Below are 15,486 nucleotides of genomic sequence, written 5' to 3'. Positions count from 1 at the left end.
ATTTTGGAAATCCTTGAAGTGCATTCTCTGTTTTAATGTTTGATCTCGTGCAATTTTCACGGGACCGGAATAATGTGATTTATTTCGTAGAATTGTCAGGACATCCAGTTTATTAGGCAGAGAGACTCGCAAGGGTCTTGAGTGACCTTGACGTTTTCTACCCTGCCTTATAACTCTAATATCAGGAACCCTGTCCGGTGTGATCTTCTGAATTATGTTTCTGACGAGATCCACGTCCATACCGCCTTCACCCTTCGATTCATCCATATTGAAAAATATAAGATTTGTCGATCTTCTTTTCCTTTTATCTAGTTCCTCAATGATATCCTCCTCTAAAGGAGGAGGGGAGACCGAAGGAGTAGATTTGACCAACGAGTTTTCAAGCTGATCAATCCTGATGGATAGGCACTGCAGATCATCCTTAATCTTGTCCATATCGGCCCGATAAAGCTCTCTCAGCTCTTCACGAAAATTAGCGAATTCCTCACGTATTCACAGGAGGGGTGGGAGGTCATATTACAATTTTCACACACAACAGGCTTGACAACTACCGTGCCACAGCCCTTGCAAGTTTTTTTTCCGTCCATAATTAATGCAGACTATATGCAGTTAGAGATTGCAATATATGAGGTATAAATTTTCCGTGTATTAAAAACAAACAACCGAATTATCACAAAATGATATAGGTCCAACGGTTGAAAACGAGACAGGTAAAGATCGAAAAATAGATAGAGCAAAACAAAAATACGTCCGTCCTCTACTGATGTTGATACTCTAGTGAAATATATGATGTTTCCATTTTTCGAGGTGAAGTGTCCATTGCTTCTCCAGTGTGTCTCACATAGACCGATTATATTGATGCTCTTAATGTTTTTGACTTCTCATTCTATGATGTCTAGTTTGCCAGGATGTAGCTTAAGACCTTGAACGTTCCAAATGGCGATTGCAATCCTTTTGCGCAGAGATAGCCTCGCTCGCCCCGCTTGTGAGTTTCGAGAACCTCCAGATCTCCCCATAGCATTCTTCCCCGGAGATCCGAATGGAGGAATATTTATACTCCGGACGTTTTTTACCATGAGACAATCCATGTAGTTCTCTTGGGAAAGATACTAGAGGTAGTTTCCCGTTGCTTTCCTCTAGGATTTTTGAATAGGTTTACTCCTAAGGATAGGACGTGGATAGGGTTAATAGGTGGGCGGATGGGAGTGGGTTAAGAACTTGATTCCCTTCAGTAGCAGGAGAAGGAGAGTAACCAAGAGCTTACGTGGGCAGAGTCGCTAGTCCTGAAGCGGATCTGTTCTCTACTGGGATTGCAGAGAAGTATCCGTCCGTTACCCCAATTCTTTGGCCGATTGTAACTCCAAAGCAGTCAGCATCGGAGGAGTTGTAGGACACTGTAAAATGATGTAGCTAATTTTTTCCGACAATTCTATAAACTCTAGCATATTGTATGTGAAATTCCACCGTGTTTCGACACTTTGGATTAACTTTAAGTCCAAATGAAATCGTAATTGGTCTGCAGCAATGACTGACTTTTTAAAATATGTAACAATAGCTTTTATTTTTGTACAGAAACCTTTTACAATGCTATCTTCTTCAATAACTCTTGCCAGAACTAAGTTTAAGATATGTGCAAAACATGGTAAATGCTTGTCTATACCAAAATCATCAATATGGCCATTTTTATGTTAATACCATTATCTGACACTGCAACCGGCAGTAGATGTTCCCGAGAAAAGACCATCGACTGGGGTTGCTGGCACGCTCGAGACGACGCCGGATTCCACCCAAGGACAGCGACGGAGGAGTCTGGATTGATCTGCAACAGATAATGTAAATAGTAGTTTTAAGTATGTTATAAAAGTTGATATTCATCTATTTTAGGCTAAGTAATAACGCGGTATATATAGAGTCACGTAAAATTGAAAAATACAAAAAAGTTATTAGTTAGTAAAATGTTATAATTAAAAATAAAGATATTTAATAATTAGTTACAGAGTTACAAAATACGCGTCTGTAGAAGTGTATATGAATAATAAGAACTTTAATTTTGTTAAAGATACAATTTTTAGTTAGCAATACTCGCAAGTCATTAAGGACTGCAGTTATATATTTAAATTACGTTTGTTTGGGTTATGAAAACACGTTGACATGCGAACTTTCATTTATTTAAGAATTCTAGTTGAGCTAACACACAAGTGAAATTTAGTTTAAAGTCGATATTGAAATACACTCTACAGAGCACGCTAAACAAAAACATATTTGATTAAGAGGATTAATTAAAAAAGAAAAAGTTATAAAAATTATAATAAGTAAAAATATTAAAAAATTAATTAGAATACGAGCGCGACAATTGGAATGCGTCTGCGGCATCCCAAACAGCTGTCTCACGTTGATTTTAAATTATAATTTAAGAGATTAATCTCGAAGTGACAGTATGATTACAGTGAATTAATTTTAATTTTAATTTATTATTTGAAAATAATTGGAATACATTTATTTTAAGTTTTTAAGAAAGCAAAAGCCATTTGCACAAGAATAATTAACAATTAAGTATATTAAGATAATTAAGAGAAATACTGATGAAGTTAAATCGCGAGAGAGGTAAACAGAGACAGGCGCGGGAGCATTAGGCGAGTTAAACTAAAGCATTCCAATAAGCGAATCGATCGCGACGCACTAATATTATTGCGATTCGTGATATGCATGGGTGAATCAATTAGGCAAGCGAGACGGCTAATTGAATCTCATTTAATTCGTAAAATAAAAGATAAACCCGAGCGGAAAGTTAATTTATTAAACAATTTTAGTTTGATAGTAGTAAACGCGAGAGCGAGGATAATCGCGAGAGCGCGCGTTAGATTTTTAGTTTATCGCAATAATATGCACGAGTTCAGACGCGAAGGTTAAAACGAAATACGGAAAGCGCGACTTTACGTATTAATGTATATATGTAAATATTGTTAGCATTAGGTTTTATTGCGAGAACGACGCGAGAGATACTAATGAACCGCGAATACGCGCAAAACACGAACATCCGCGGGTTTATTATAAATTAATAATTAATTATTAACGCGAGGAGACCGCAACGCGGGCAGTAGAGCGGCGAACGACCGAATGCGCTGATTGGCCAGCGGAACAGCGGCGGGGCGATAAGCGCTATAGGCCCGGAGAGCGACGGTGTGGGAAACGTCGGGGATTGGCCGACGCACACACGGTGGAGAGCCGGGGTATATAAGCGCCGATTGCAAGAAAACCAGTCCGTGGTAGAACCCTTGAAGGGTGAACGTAAGAACGAAAAAACGAGTTCGTGGTAGTTTTGAGACAAAGCAGAACGACGAGATCACGAGTGCGGAATTCGGACAATAGTAACTCGTTCACGCGATAATCTTTTCCCCGAAATAATTGTTAACACATGTGATGCAAGGAGCGATTCGAAAATAATAGTATCGCGAACGAAGCGAGCAATAACGCGAGCGAAACAGTGATCGCAATTCTGTGTAAGAAACGCTAAAACATAAAAAAAAAGAAAAAGTGAACAATATTAAATCGTTGTTGTGACAAGAGACTGTTGAAACGTTACTTACCCTGAGATCCGGATCCTTGGTAATATCCCACGACGAGTCCTAGTTCTATGTCCGTGGCGACGAGTTCCCTCGATGACCTGCAACAGAAAAAGAAGAGATTAGCGTGGTGATAAGGTGACGGGAGAGCGGAGAAACTGCATCACATTTTCAACACGGATCCAACGCGAGAGTTCACGCAGCAGCAACCCACCTTGGTATTTGTATAGGAAAAAATACCTGGCGACTGTAGCAAAGACGAAAGCACTGCAGCCTGATGGCCTGGTAAGCTCTGCATGCGTAACGTTTGCACTGTCGGTCCGGTCACAACACAACCACTATAATATTTGCAATGTGTATATTCCATTCATCTATTAAATTTAATAGCCAATTTTTCAAATATTTGGATTGATGTCTTTCCGTCAACTCAACAACGCCAATTGTAACAGCTTTATGCTACTCTCCTACTAAGAAGTGTTAAGCCCAGAAAACTTTTCGTATTTAAAGTTTCAGTCCAAATATCAGTAGTTAAAGATAAATACTTTACTTCTGAACGTTGTGTTTTCATCATACTTGATAAGAGTGCGTATTTCTCTTCTATAAGATGAGTAATGTTTTTTCTACTAAGGATTTGGTATAAAGGCAGTACTGCATAGGGATTGCAAATTTATTGATTTTTTCAATTACCGATAATTCGGTAAAATTTTCAATCGATACCGGTTTATCGGTAATTTACTGATATTTTTTATTTTTAAAATGTTACTAACACTAAAAATAAAAAACAGTAAATATTAATATTAAATATAAAAATTCTATTCTAAATTTTATTCTAAATATAAATATAACATAAAATATAATCAAGTAAATGAAAAACAATGCTTTTAATTTAAAAACATAACATATTTTATTTATCATTTTTTCTAAATAAGTGCGCAAAAAACATAATTTATCGTTATTATTATTACAATTTATATAAACATAATAATGAAGGAATACAAATAATATGCAAATAAATTTGTATTTTAAACATAAATATAATAAACATGAAATATAATTAGTAAACCAAAAACTTTTATTTTAAACACTAAGAATTTAAAGGCTCTTCTATATTAAATATAAATTAAGAATTAAATTGGCTATAAGAGCCGTACGCGGATTTCGGTGCGTTGATTCCAACGAAATTTAATTTTTCGTTGGAATTAAATACTTGTGCACGGGGCAAGCGAAAGACTCGAGTTCGATTCCCGATTCAGCGACTTTCGGACCAATATTTTTCTAGCCTACATTTCTTTAGAGGGGCGTCAGAGGGGCGAGAGAGATTATCGGAATTAAAAATCTTGAATTGAGATTATTCCGAAAAAGTCTTGGCAGCGTACCAAGCAAAAATTCGTGCCCCGTGCACAAGTATTTAATTCCAACGAAAAATTAAATTTTGTTGGAATCAATGCACCGAAATCCGCGTACGGCTCTTATAGCCAATTTAATTCTTAATTTATATTTTATTTTAAAAACTAAAAGTGTAAAAATAAAAAATTTTTTTTATTTATCAGTTTAAAAAAAAATATCCACATAAAAAATATAATTTATTGAGACTTTTTGGTCTCCTAATTGTGACCGGATTTTTGTACAAATTAATCCAGCCGCGGAAAAGGCCCTCTCAGATTCGACACTTGTTGGTCGACTTGGTCAGTAGGAAATCATATACCATTTGTGTATATTTTCCTCTTATTTTTTCTTCTTGAAAATACGTCAATTCTTTTTCGACGATCTTTTTTAGATTTTTAGTTTTCTTTTACATTAGAATTGGTTCTTCATGGGATACTTCAGTTTTCTTTTTTATTAGGAATTAAAGTTTTTCTTTAACTGATAACGTTGATGTTGATGGAATTGACATTAAACTCACAGAATCTTCGAGATCGATATCATTAATCTCTGATAATTCAGTAGTATTTTCTGTTTCGTTTTTATTATAAATGCGTTCAATTAATTCCACGATTATCTTTATTATTACAGATTTGCTAGTTTTATTAAAAATTCCGTAATCTTCATCATTCGAATTTTTGAGATCATAACCATAAAGATATTGCAAAACATCGGAATAAGAAGTTCGTCGTTCTTCTTTATACAATCTATCAAAGCATTTTTAAGTTCATTACTTAAAAACGTGTTTTGATTTATTAATACATCAAGCATAAATTTTAATGTAACATCATCGATATACAAATTAACATTTTGAGAACATAGTATTTCTACAGCAACTTTTATCGGTTGTAACGCTAATATTGTATTAGAGAGCAATGTAAGTTCATTATCGGTAAAGGTAATTTAATTTCAAATCTATGAGACTTTTTGTAACACAATTTTGAATAATTGAAAAACGTTCTAACATATTTAATAAACTATTCCAACGAGTTTTAGAGTCTAATATTAACGAACATTCTTTATCGAATTCTTCTTTTACATGTTTTTGTAATATATCGTAGTTTTTCGTTGGTGATTTTCGAAATATTTTAACTACTTTACGTATCTTTGCTATTAGAGAACTTAATTGTACATTTTTTAAAGAATTAAATTGAGAATCAATAGACATGTCTTGTCCTATTTGTAAAACTTCATTATTTTCATCGTCATCGTCTTCGTCGTCACAGTCAGAGTTCTCACAGTCATCTGTATTCAGTCGGGTAGTTTAACAGGTTCTTCGTCTTCAATTTCTTCTAAATTATTTTTTACTATAAAGTACTTTGATTACAACTAACTGTATTCCTTGTGCAAGACATAATTGATGATCAAGAGACACGGTAGTGTCTCGCGCCAAGTTTAATAAGCGTAGCGATTGCGAGGCATGCCGTGTGTATTATACGCGAGTCGGACAGTTGAGAGTATCACATATTTCTGATACGCAATAACGGCTGAAGCGATCGAGTTCTTACTACGCTCAATCGATAGATTGAGTTTAAATTATATAATAAAAGTGCCTTTATTTATTCTCTATGTGCTTTATAAACGGAGATATTATAATGTAAAGTTTACTTTTTATAAAAAATTGATCAAGTTTGGTCGTCGTCGTCGACCTTCTCAATGCGCATGTACCAGAAAATGTACACTTCGAGCATTCATTGCAAGACAGCGTTGATGTCGCTCCATGAATGATGTCGTTAGGTTATCAGTTTTGACAGTTTTGATTTGACACATAGGTTCAGTTTTAATGTAGGTAAATAATAATAAAGAATTTTATATTTATAGCACTATTACGAATGCTATGAGCTATTCTCTTTATATTATTTATTATTATATATTATTTGCTTTCATTCATTTTCTTATTTTATATCAATAATTATATATGTACTTATGAAGAAATAATAGAGTGATAGTTATAAAAGAAATATAAATTGCTTTCTTGTCATACTACCATCCTATTATTTCTTTATAAGTATGTAATTGTTGATATCAAATAAGGTATTGAATAAAAGCTAATAATATACAATAAATAACGTAAAGAGGAAAGTTAAATAATATGCATTTTATTTTATGAATTAAATTGTAACAAATGATTTAATTATATATATAATATATTTATTACTTATATATATGTATATATATATTTTAACATATATATATATTTTTATATATAATATATATTTTAATATAATATTCATGTAACGTTCTTCTTTGTGCAGGTCTTTAATAGACTTAAAGAGGAGAAGCAATTTGATTTATTTAAGAAACTGATTGCAATTGGCGGAGATGTTGGTGAAGAAAATTTAGGACTGTTTTCGCAAGATTGAACAACCCTGATAAACACAGTACAAATTGTCTTTCACTTGTCAGCCACTAAATTAGACTTTGAAGCTGATCTGAAGAGTACGACAAACATTAATTTGTTAGGAACTCGTAGAGTCGTTGAACTCTGCCGGAAAATTAAAAATGTCAAGGTAAAACAATATGTACATTAAATAAAGAGACATTTGGTAAAAAAAGAACTGTATTTATGCATTCCTTAAATAAATTTATTTCAATATTTTAATTAGCTTTTGACATTTGACATTTGTTTAGGTGCTGGTGCATGTCTCCAGAGCATATGTTAATGCAATGGTGCACGATGTGGATGAAATACTATATCCTGCATCTGCAGATGTGAATTCAGTTCTGAAACTGGTTAATACGTTGGACGTTGCTGCTTTAAATGCAAAGACATCAGAAATATTAAAAGGTCATGCAAATCCTTATACATTCACTAAACATTTGGCCGAACATGAAGTAACAAATGGAGGACTTCCAGCAACTATTGTGCGTCCTTCAATGAGTAAGTTTATGCTTGCTTATCCGACATGTATATTGTTATTATTGATATGATAATTTTAAACTTAATTTCATATATTTAGTAATAGGAGCATGGAAAGAGCTAATTCCAGGATGGACAATATCAAAAAATGGACCGCCGGGTTTTATAATGGGTGCCAATAAAGGTGTTGTGAGAAGATTGCCAGTTGCGGAAAATCTTGTTTACGATTACATACCAGTAGATATAGTAGTGAACAGCCTTATTGTCGCAGCTTATAGTGTCGATCGGGACAGGTAATTTTAGACAAAAAATTTTATGCATTTTTATTTTATGAAAATATAGTATGTTTTCATTAATGCTAATATTTGAGTTTTCTGAAATAATGTATGCTTTTAGTGACAAAGAATTGTATTGTAGCGTATTTGTACGCTGGACTTTGCCGTCCTCCACACTTGCTCGCGGTTATTCTGGCTCGAAAGCTGCGTGGTCGAGAATTCTGTGATTCTCTCGGTTATCTTTAATAAATTCACAACAAGGAGATCTGATCACTTATACACTTTATTCGTTCTTTACTAGTACAACGCGCGTGGTGTTGATCGCGTCTTGAGGGAGTCTCTATGTTAATGGCCGTCTCGCCTCGTGGACGCGCACGGAAGTCTCCGCTAGCGCCATCCGGTTAATGTCCAACGAGCGCCATGCGGACGCGAACAACTCGTATCGTGTACGGCGCGAAATACAAATCAAATTAACTAACTTAGCTTATACAACGCCGCCCCCTTTGAAAGGGTCTACTTTCAACTTAGTGCCAATAACTAAACATGTGCTGGCACCGTTGATTATAAATAAAATGCACTTAAATACAGCTTAATATGAGAAAAACTTATATGACTAAACGCGAACTGATAGGTACTCACTATATTAACTTAAACTAGGGTTCTGGCGCAACTTCCACGGGTAAAATCGCAAGCTTTGACAATGGCCTCACTAATTGACCCTTGGCAGTTTTAATTGTAGCTGTTCGCCCAACACCATCGTTTCCGGTGTGCACTTCTAAGACTCGGCCTAACGACCAACATAATGGAGGCAAATCCTGATGTTTTACGAGTACGAGTTGATATGTTTCTAATTGAGTACCTTTATTAACCTTCCATTTAGATCGTGACTGTAGCGAGTGGAGGTATTCGCAACTCCATCGCGACCAAAAATGCTGCCTTAACTGTTCTATTCTCTGCCATCGTAATAGCCGATTTTCATTCACGTCTTTTAAGTCGTGACAAGGGAGACTATTCATTATTGTGCCAATCAGAAAATGTCCCGGGCTTAAATAATTCAAATCATTTGGATCCTCGCTCAATGCAGTAATCGGACGCGAATTTAATATTGCTTCTATTTCGCACAGAACTGTAGATAGTTCTTCGAAGGTTAAATGAGCCCTCCCGATTATTCTATTCATGTAATGTTTTGCGGATTTTACGGCCGCCTCCCACAAACCACCAAAGTGGGGAGCGTTGGGGGGAATGAAGAACCATGAGGTATCCTGATCGCACAAGAATTGCCTTACGTTTTCTTGTATTTGTTTGTCGTGAATAAATTCGTAAAATTCTTTGATCTGATTTTGGGCACCCACGAACGTGGTCCCGTTGTCGGAATACATATGTGATGGCTTGCCCTTCCGCGAGACAAAACGCTTTAACGCGGCTATAAATGAGTCCGAAGTTAAATCACTGACTAACTCAATGTGAGCTGCCTTGGTGGCGAAGCAGACAAAGATCGCGATATATGCCTTGTGATTTCGCGCGTTTCGTCGTTTTCCTTCTCGGATAATTACCGGACCGGCGTAATCGACTCCGCAATGTGTAAATGGTCTCGAAATTTTGACTCGGCCTGGAGGCAACGGTGCCATAATGGCCTCGGACAAAGAAGGTTTGCATCTGAAACACCTTACGCATTTTTGAATGACCTTTCGCGTCGATGATCGTAATGATAAAGGCCAAAACTGTTGTCTGACTGCTGCCATAGTTGCTTGAGTTCCCGCGTGCATACTTCGTACGTGCTCCTGCGTTATGATTCGCTTAGTTATTTCGTGATCCCGCGGCAGAAGAATTTGATGACAGGCACTGAAAGGTAAATCTGAGTTATTTAGCCTGCCTCCTACTCTGATTAGGCCGTGATTGTCCAGAAACGTAGATAATGAGAGAATCTTGCTAGTTGGACTGATGGATCTACCGCTGCTCAATGCCTTGTACTCTTCTGGGAAGGAGCTTGCTTGTATTGTCTTGCATAGAGTTAATTCCAAGAAGTCGGAACCATGCCACCACATGCTTGCGGTGATTAAATCGTGTGGCTCGACTCCCCGAGACAGCATGTCTGCCGGATTTTTGGCAGAAGGCACGTGATGCCAATCGCCCGGCTGGGTTGATCTCTGAATTTCACCCACTCGATTAGCAACGAACGTAGCCCACTTGCGGGAGGGTGAAGATATCCAGTTGAGGGTTATCGTTGAATCTGACCACATGTATATTGGAATGTTCGTTGTGTTTATGGCTGCTCTGACCTTCAACATCAGTCGAGTTAGCAATAATGCCGCCGATAACTCCAATCGCGGCAATGAGACCGCCTTCAAAGGAGCTATTCGTGATTTTGAGCTGAGTAGTTCAGTACGGTATTCGCAGGGGCCGATCTTGGTTCGAATGTATACGCAGGCTCCGTAGGCTCGTTGATTGGCGTCACAAAATCCATGTATTTGAATGTCTTGAGGATCTGCACTAAATCTGACTCTTCTGGAGATTGCCAGTTGATTCAGCTCGGGCAGCTGTGATCTGAACCTGTGCATCTCTTGTGGTACGGATTCGTCCCAGTCGAGATTGGACTGCCAAAGATCTTGTAAGATGAGCTTGGCTATAACGACGGCCGGCCCTAGAAGGCCTAAGGGGTCGAATAGTCTTGAAACTTCTGATAATATAGTCCTCTTGTTTATAGTGCCGCAGACCACGTCTGGATCGTATGCAAAATGAAATGTGTCCAGGTTTCGGTTCCATTGCATGCCTAAGACGCGTGAGCTTGATCCATCCTTGATGATAATTGATTCGTTTTCTACCTCGTCTACTTGGTCTACTAGCTCGGGACAGTTTGACGCCCATTTGCTCAGCTCGAATGACCCTAGTTTCAGTAGCCGAATGCATTCGTCGCGTATTTCGCATGCTTCTTGTACCGTGTCGGCACCTGTAAGCAAATCATCAACGTAGAAATCGCGTTGAACATGTAGTGATCCCACTGGATAGCTTAAAGAGTATTGTTCGGCTAAATGTTTGAGGCATCTTGTTGCGAAATATGAAGCTGAAGCTGTGCCATATGTGAGCGTAAGTAGCTCGTAAGTTTCGACTTCTCCTTTAGGATCGCTGCGCCATAATATCCTCTGTAAGCAGGTTTGCGAAGAATGTACCAAAACTTGCCGGTACATTTTTATTACGTCAGCGACTAGAACGTAGGCAAATGTACGGAAGCGCATCATGATAGATACTAAATTCTCTTGAATGACTGGTCCGACCTTTAGGGCTTGATTTAAAGACGTTCCTGAGCTGCTTTTGCACGATGCGTCGAATACGACGCGTATCTTTGATGATGAATCTGAGGTTTTGAATGATGGGGTAGATAGAATGATCTCTTGCTTTCTTCGTGCGATGTGTCCACTTTCTTCATGTGCCCTAATTTTAAATATTCCGCCATGAATTGATTGTATTGATTCCTTAAGTCAGGATTCCGAATAAATCGCCTTTCCATTCCTTGTAAGCGTTTTAGAGCTATTTGCTTTGATTCTCCAAGCTTTGAAATTATTGATTCCTTAACTGGAAGTTTGACGACGTATCTACCCTGGGAGGTTTGAGATACATTTTCCAAGAAGTGCTCTTCGCATGAAGTTTCCTCGGCTGTACGATTAGTTGTTGTGACAACGTCCTCAAGCTGCCAAAAACGAGCTATTTGTTCATGCAGCGGATCGCAGATGACAGCGGCGTGAAATGTATGTAGCCCTTGGACTATTTTTTGATTATTAGCGATGCGTCCCGCCAGGATCCATCCTAGACGTGTTTTCTGCAATGTAGGATGATCATTAGTGGCCTTGATTTGTCCTACGCACAGCAGGTCTCAAAATATTTCCGCTCCAATGAGCATGTCGACCCTTGACGATACATTGAATTGCGGGTCTGCCAACTTGATGTTTCGTGGCATTAAATAAGCATCCTTTTTCGTGGAGAATGCTGGGCTCTTACCCGTGACTTGACCTGAAACAACACACTCAATGGTGGCGGAATATGCGCTTGTGCGCGATTTCAGCGTTATTATGACTACTTGTGACAATTCCACGACTGCATCGTTTATACCTCTAATCGATACCTTGCGCTGTAGCGGTTTTAATCCGAGAATGTTCATGCACTCCCTTGATATAAAATTTGCTTGAGCGCCGCAATCTAAAAGCGCGCGGCATGGAGTTAGGGACCCGTCTCCATTTACTACATCGATGATGGCCGTGGATAGTATGACGAGATTTCCAGTAGTATGATTTGAAGCCTGGGCAACTACTGTCGTCGGTGGTTTTTCTGTTTTCACATTTTGTCCGGAACCCGAAACGCTGTTAGCCTCCGTGGTGTCCGCGCCTGTGTGTAGTAATGTATTGTGCCTTTCCTTGCAGACCCTGCAACCACTCGATGTACATTTGTTTGGTGAATGGGTCGGAGAACGTAGACAGTTGTTGCATATCTTACGTTTGCGAACCTCGGCGATTCTTTGCGACGTCGATAATGCTAAAAAATCCTTACAATAATATATAGGATGATCTCCGCTGCAATAGTTGCATTTGGCCTTGACTGTTGCAACACAGGCCGATTGACGCTTAGAGTTGGGCTGCGAATGCTTGCTGTGACTCCTTGAGGCGACTTCAATGGCCTTGCCCGAGGCCTCGAGCATTTGACAACGACGCGTGATAAACTCAGTAAACTGCTTGAATGTGGGCGGATCCGTGCCGATTAACGAGGACTGCCATTCTCGTAGAGTGAGCGCGTCCAATTTTGAGCTCAAAATGTATGTGAGTAAGTCGTCCCATTGTGAGGTAGGACGTCTCAAAGCTTGAAGAGCCTGTATGTGCTTGATCGCTCCATCAGTAATTTGTCTCAGCTCACTGGAATTCTCCTTGACCATCGTTGGTAATTCCATCATAGCCTTGATATGAGTGTGAACAATGATGCGTTTGTTTTCATAATGTTCCTTGAGAAGATTCCATGCAACTTCATAATTGATATCAGCTATTTCTAATGAGCTGATTACTTTACTAGCATCACCTGACACAGAAGCCTTTAAATACTGCAATTTTTAAATATTATACTGAATGCTACGTTTGAATGTATTATAGAATTGAAGGAATCGAAAAACGGAAACCATTCATCGTACTTGCCAGAAAACGATGGCAGGTTTAATTTAGGCAGTCGTACGTTAAGCTGAGTTTGAGATTGATCGGACGCGCGCGAAGATGATGGCGAAGAAACTATGTTACGTGTTAACGACGCTGGATGTAGTATTTCGCGAATTCTGGCTGACAGGTTATAAAATGCCTCCTCAAATACCGCGCTGTCATTACTCTCGTTTTCGTCTATTACTTCAATCTGCGACTGCACATCACTGTATTCCGACCAATATTCGTTTAGTTTTAATTTACGTTCTTCAAGCTGAGCTATGACTGTGGGTGTTACTGACTGTATTGAATCTACATATGTCTTAATTCGTGTGCACGACGCTTTAATGGACGTGCGCCTTCTCTTGAGCGCCACCGCGTTTTGTTCGTTCGACATACTGTATGAATATCGTCTGAATTATACGCGAGGTTTGATTGGCAACAACTGTGGATAGTCACCCTTACCTGAATGTAATGGGCGGGAAATGCCCTAATGATAATATCCTAGCGCGGGCGCTGAAAGGCTCGGTCGGTAATCCTCTGATGATAAGAGAGAGGGAGGAACGCCGTATGTCCTCGTAGGCTTCCTGGTGTTGACCCTGGTGCGTTCGCTCGGAGATCCTCTGACGATGGGTGTCGTCGAGTGCTTTCGGCGACAACTCCTTGATGCGAACACTGACGTTCTCGGCGATCCTCTGATGAGTGTGGGTCGTCAAATGCCCTCGGCGACGTGTTCGATGTGAACACCAGCGTGCCCGGGAATCCCCTGGCGAGGAGGCCGTCGAAGTTTTCGACGACAGTGCTTCGATACAAACACTGGCGTGCTCGTCGATCCTCTGATGAGGAACTGTCGAATGTTTTCGATGATGTGCTCAGATTCCCCTTTTTGAGGATGTAAAGGAATATCCGGCTCGAAGGACCAATGTATTGTAGCGTATTTGTACGCTGGACTTTGCCGTCCTCCACACTTGCTCGCGGTTATTCTGGCTCGAAAGCTGCGTGGTCGAGAATTCTGTGATTCTCTCGATTATCTTTAATAAATTCACAACAGGGAGATCTGATCACTTATACACTTTATTCGTTCTTTACTAGTACAACGCGCGTGGTGTTGACCGCGTCTTGAGGGAGTCTCTATGTTAATGGCCGTCTCGCCTCGTGGACGCGCACGGAAGTCTCCGCTAGCGCCATCCGTTAATGTCCAACGAGCGCCATGCGGACGCGAACAACTCGTATCGTGTACGGCGCGAAATACAAATCAAATTAACTAACTTAGCTTATACAAGGATTAAAGATATATCACTGTACATCTAGTACATGCAATGCTTTCCGATGGAACAATGTGGAAAAGGAAATTAACAAATATTTACACAAGTATCCATTACGAAGTGCTGTTTGGTATTCGCATCTCAAATTTTTACCATCGCTTTTCTTGTTTAAAATTTCGATCATCTTTGTTCATTTTATTCCCCCTTATATTTTGGATACAATTACACGATTATGTGGAGGTCGTCCAATGTAAGTTTTTTTTCTTTTTTTCTTTTTAGGAGTAATATTTCATATAAAATATATCTTATAAAATTCTTTTTAAATTAATCATAATGTTTACTATTTTTTTCAGTTTGGTTCGTTTACGTACAAATGTTAGCAAATCATTAGGACGGCTTGAGAAATTTATTTTCCAAGAATGGAAATTTAATAATCCACGTCTGCTGCAATTGCATGAATCACTGTCTCCAGACGATCAAAAATTATTTACATTAGACATTAAGCCATTGATCTGGAAAGATTATTTTATAAATTTAATATAAGGAGTCAGAATATACCTTCATAATGAGTCGCCGAAATCTTTACCGAAAGCACGTTCTAAGGATAAAATGTAAGCAAATCGTCGTAAGAACATATTTCTTAAGCAATTAACAATTATTAATTTGTAATTATTTATTATTATTGATGTACTTTATATATATTCCAGATTAATGATTGCTCATTTGGGTTTGCAAGCTGCTTTGTTAGGTTTGATCTGGTGGTTGGTTAAAGTTTTATTTACTACAACATATGGACAAGAACTGGTTTAGTTGTACCAATAACATTTTACTCGTTAATCAAATATAAGCAATATTTAAATATAATCATTTTTATCGAGTAAACATAGAATAATATACATAGTGTGTCCCAAAAATGAGAATGATTTTTCTACG

At 38.3% G+C, this 15,486-nt stretch overlaps 1 pseudogene; it reads left to right on the top strand.

Annotated features, from left to right (window-relative positions):
• The first annotated feature begins 4,167 nt into the window (after positions 1-4,167).
• LOC145948871 (putative fatty acyl-CoA reductase CG8306) lies at positions 4,168-15,434 on the top strand (annotated as a pseudogene).
• The last annotated feature ends 52 nt before the right edge of the window (positions 15,435-15,486 follow it).

This window comes from Prenolepis imparis, unplaced genomic scaffold (genome assembly GCF_030444845.1).
Source record: "Prenolepis imparis isolate NDT839.2.m4 unplaced genomic scaffold, iyPreImpa1.0 SCAF_2, whole genome shotgun sequence".
NCBI lineage: Eukaryota > Metazoa > Arthropoda > Insecta > Hymenoptera > Formicidae > Prenolepis > Prenolepis imparis.
The sequence above is the reverse complement of the archived record's forward strand: the minus strand, read 5'-3'. Positions and strand labels throughout refer to the sequence as shown.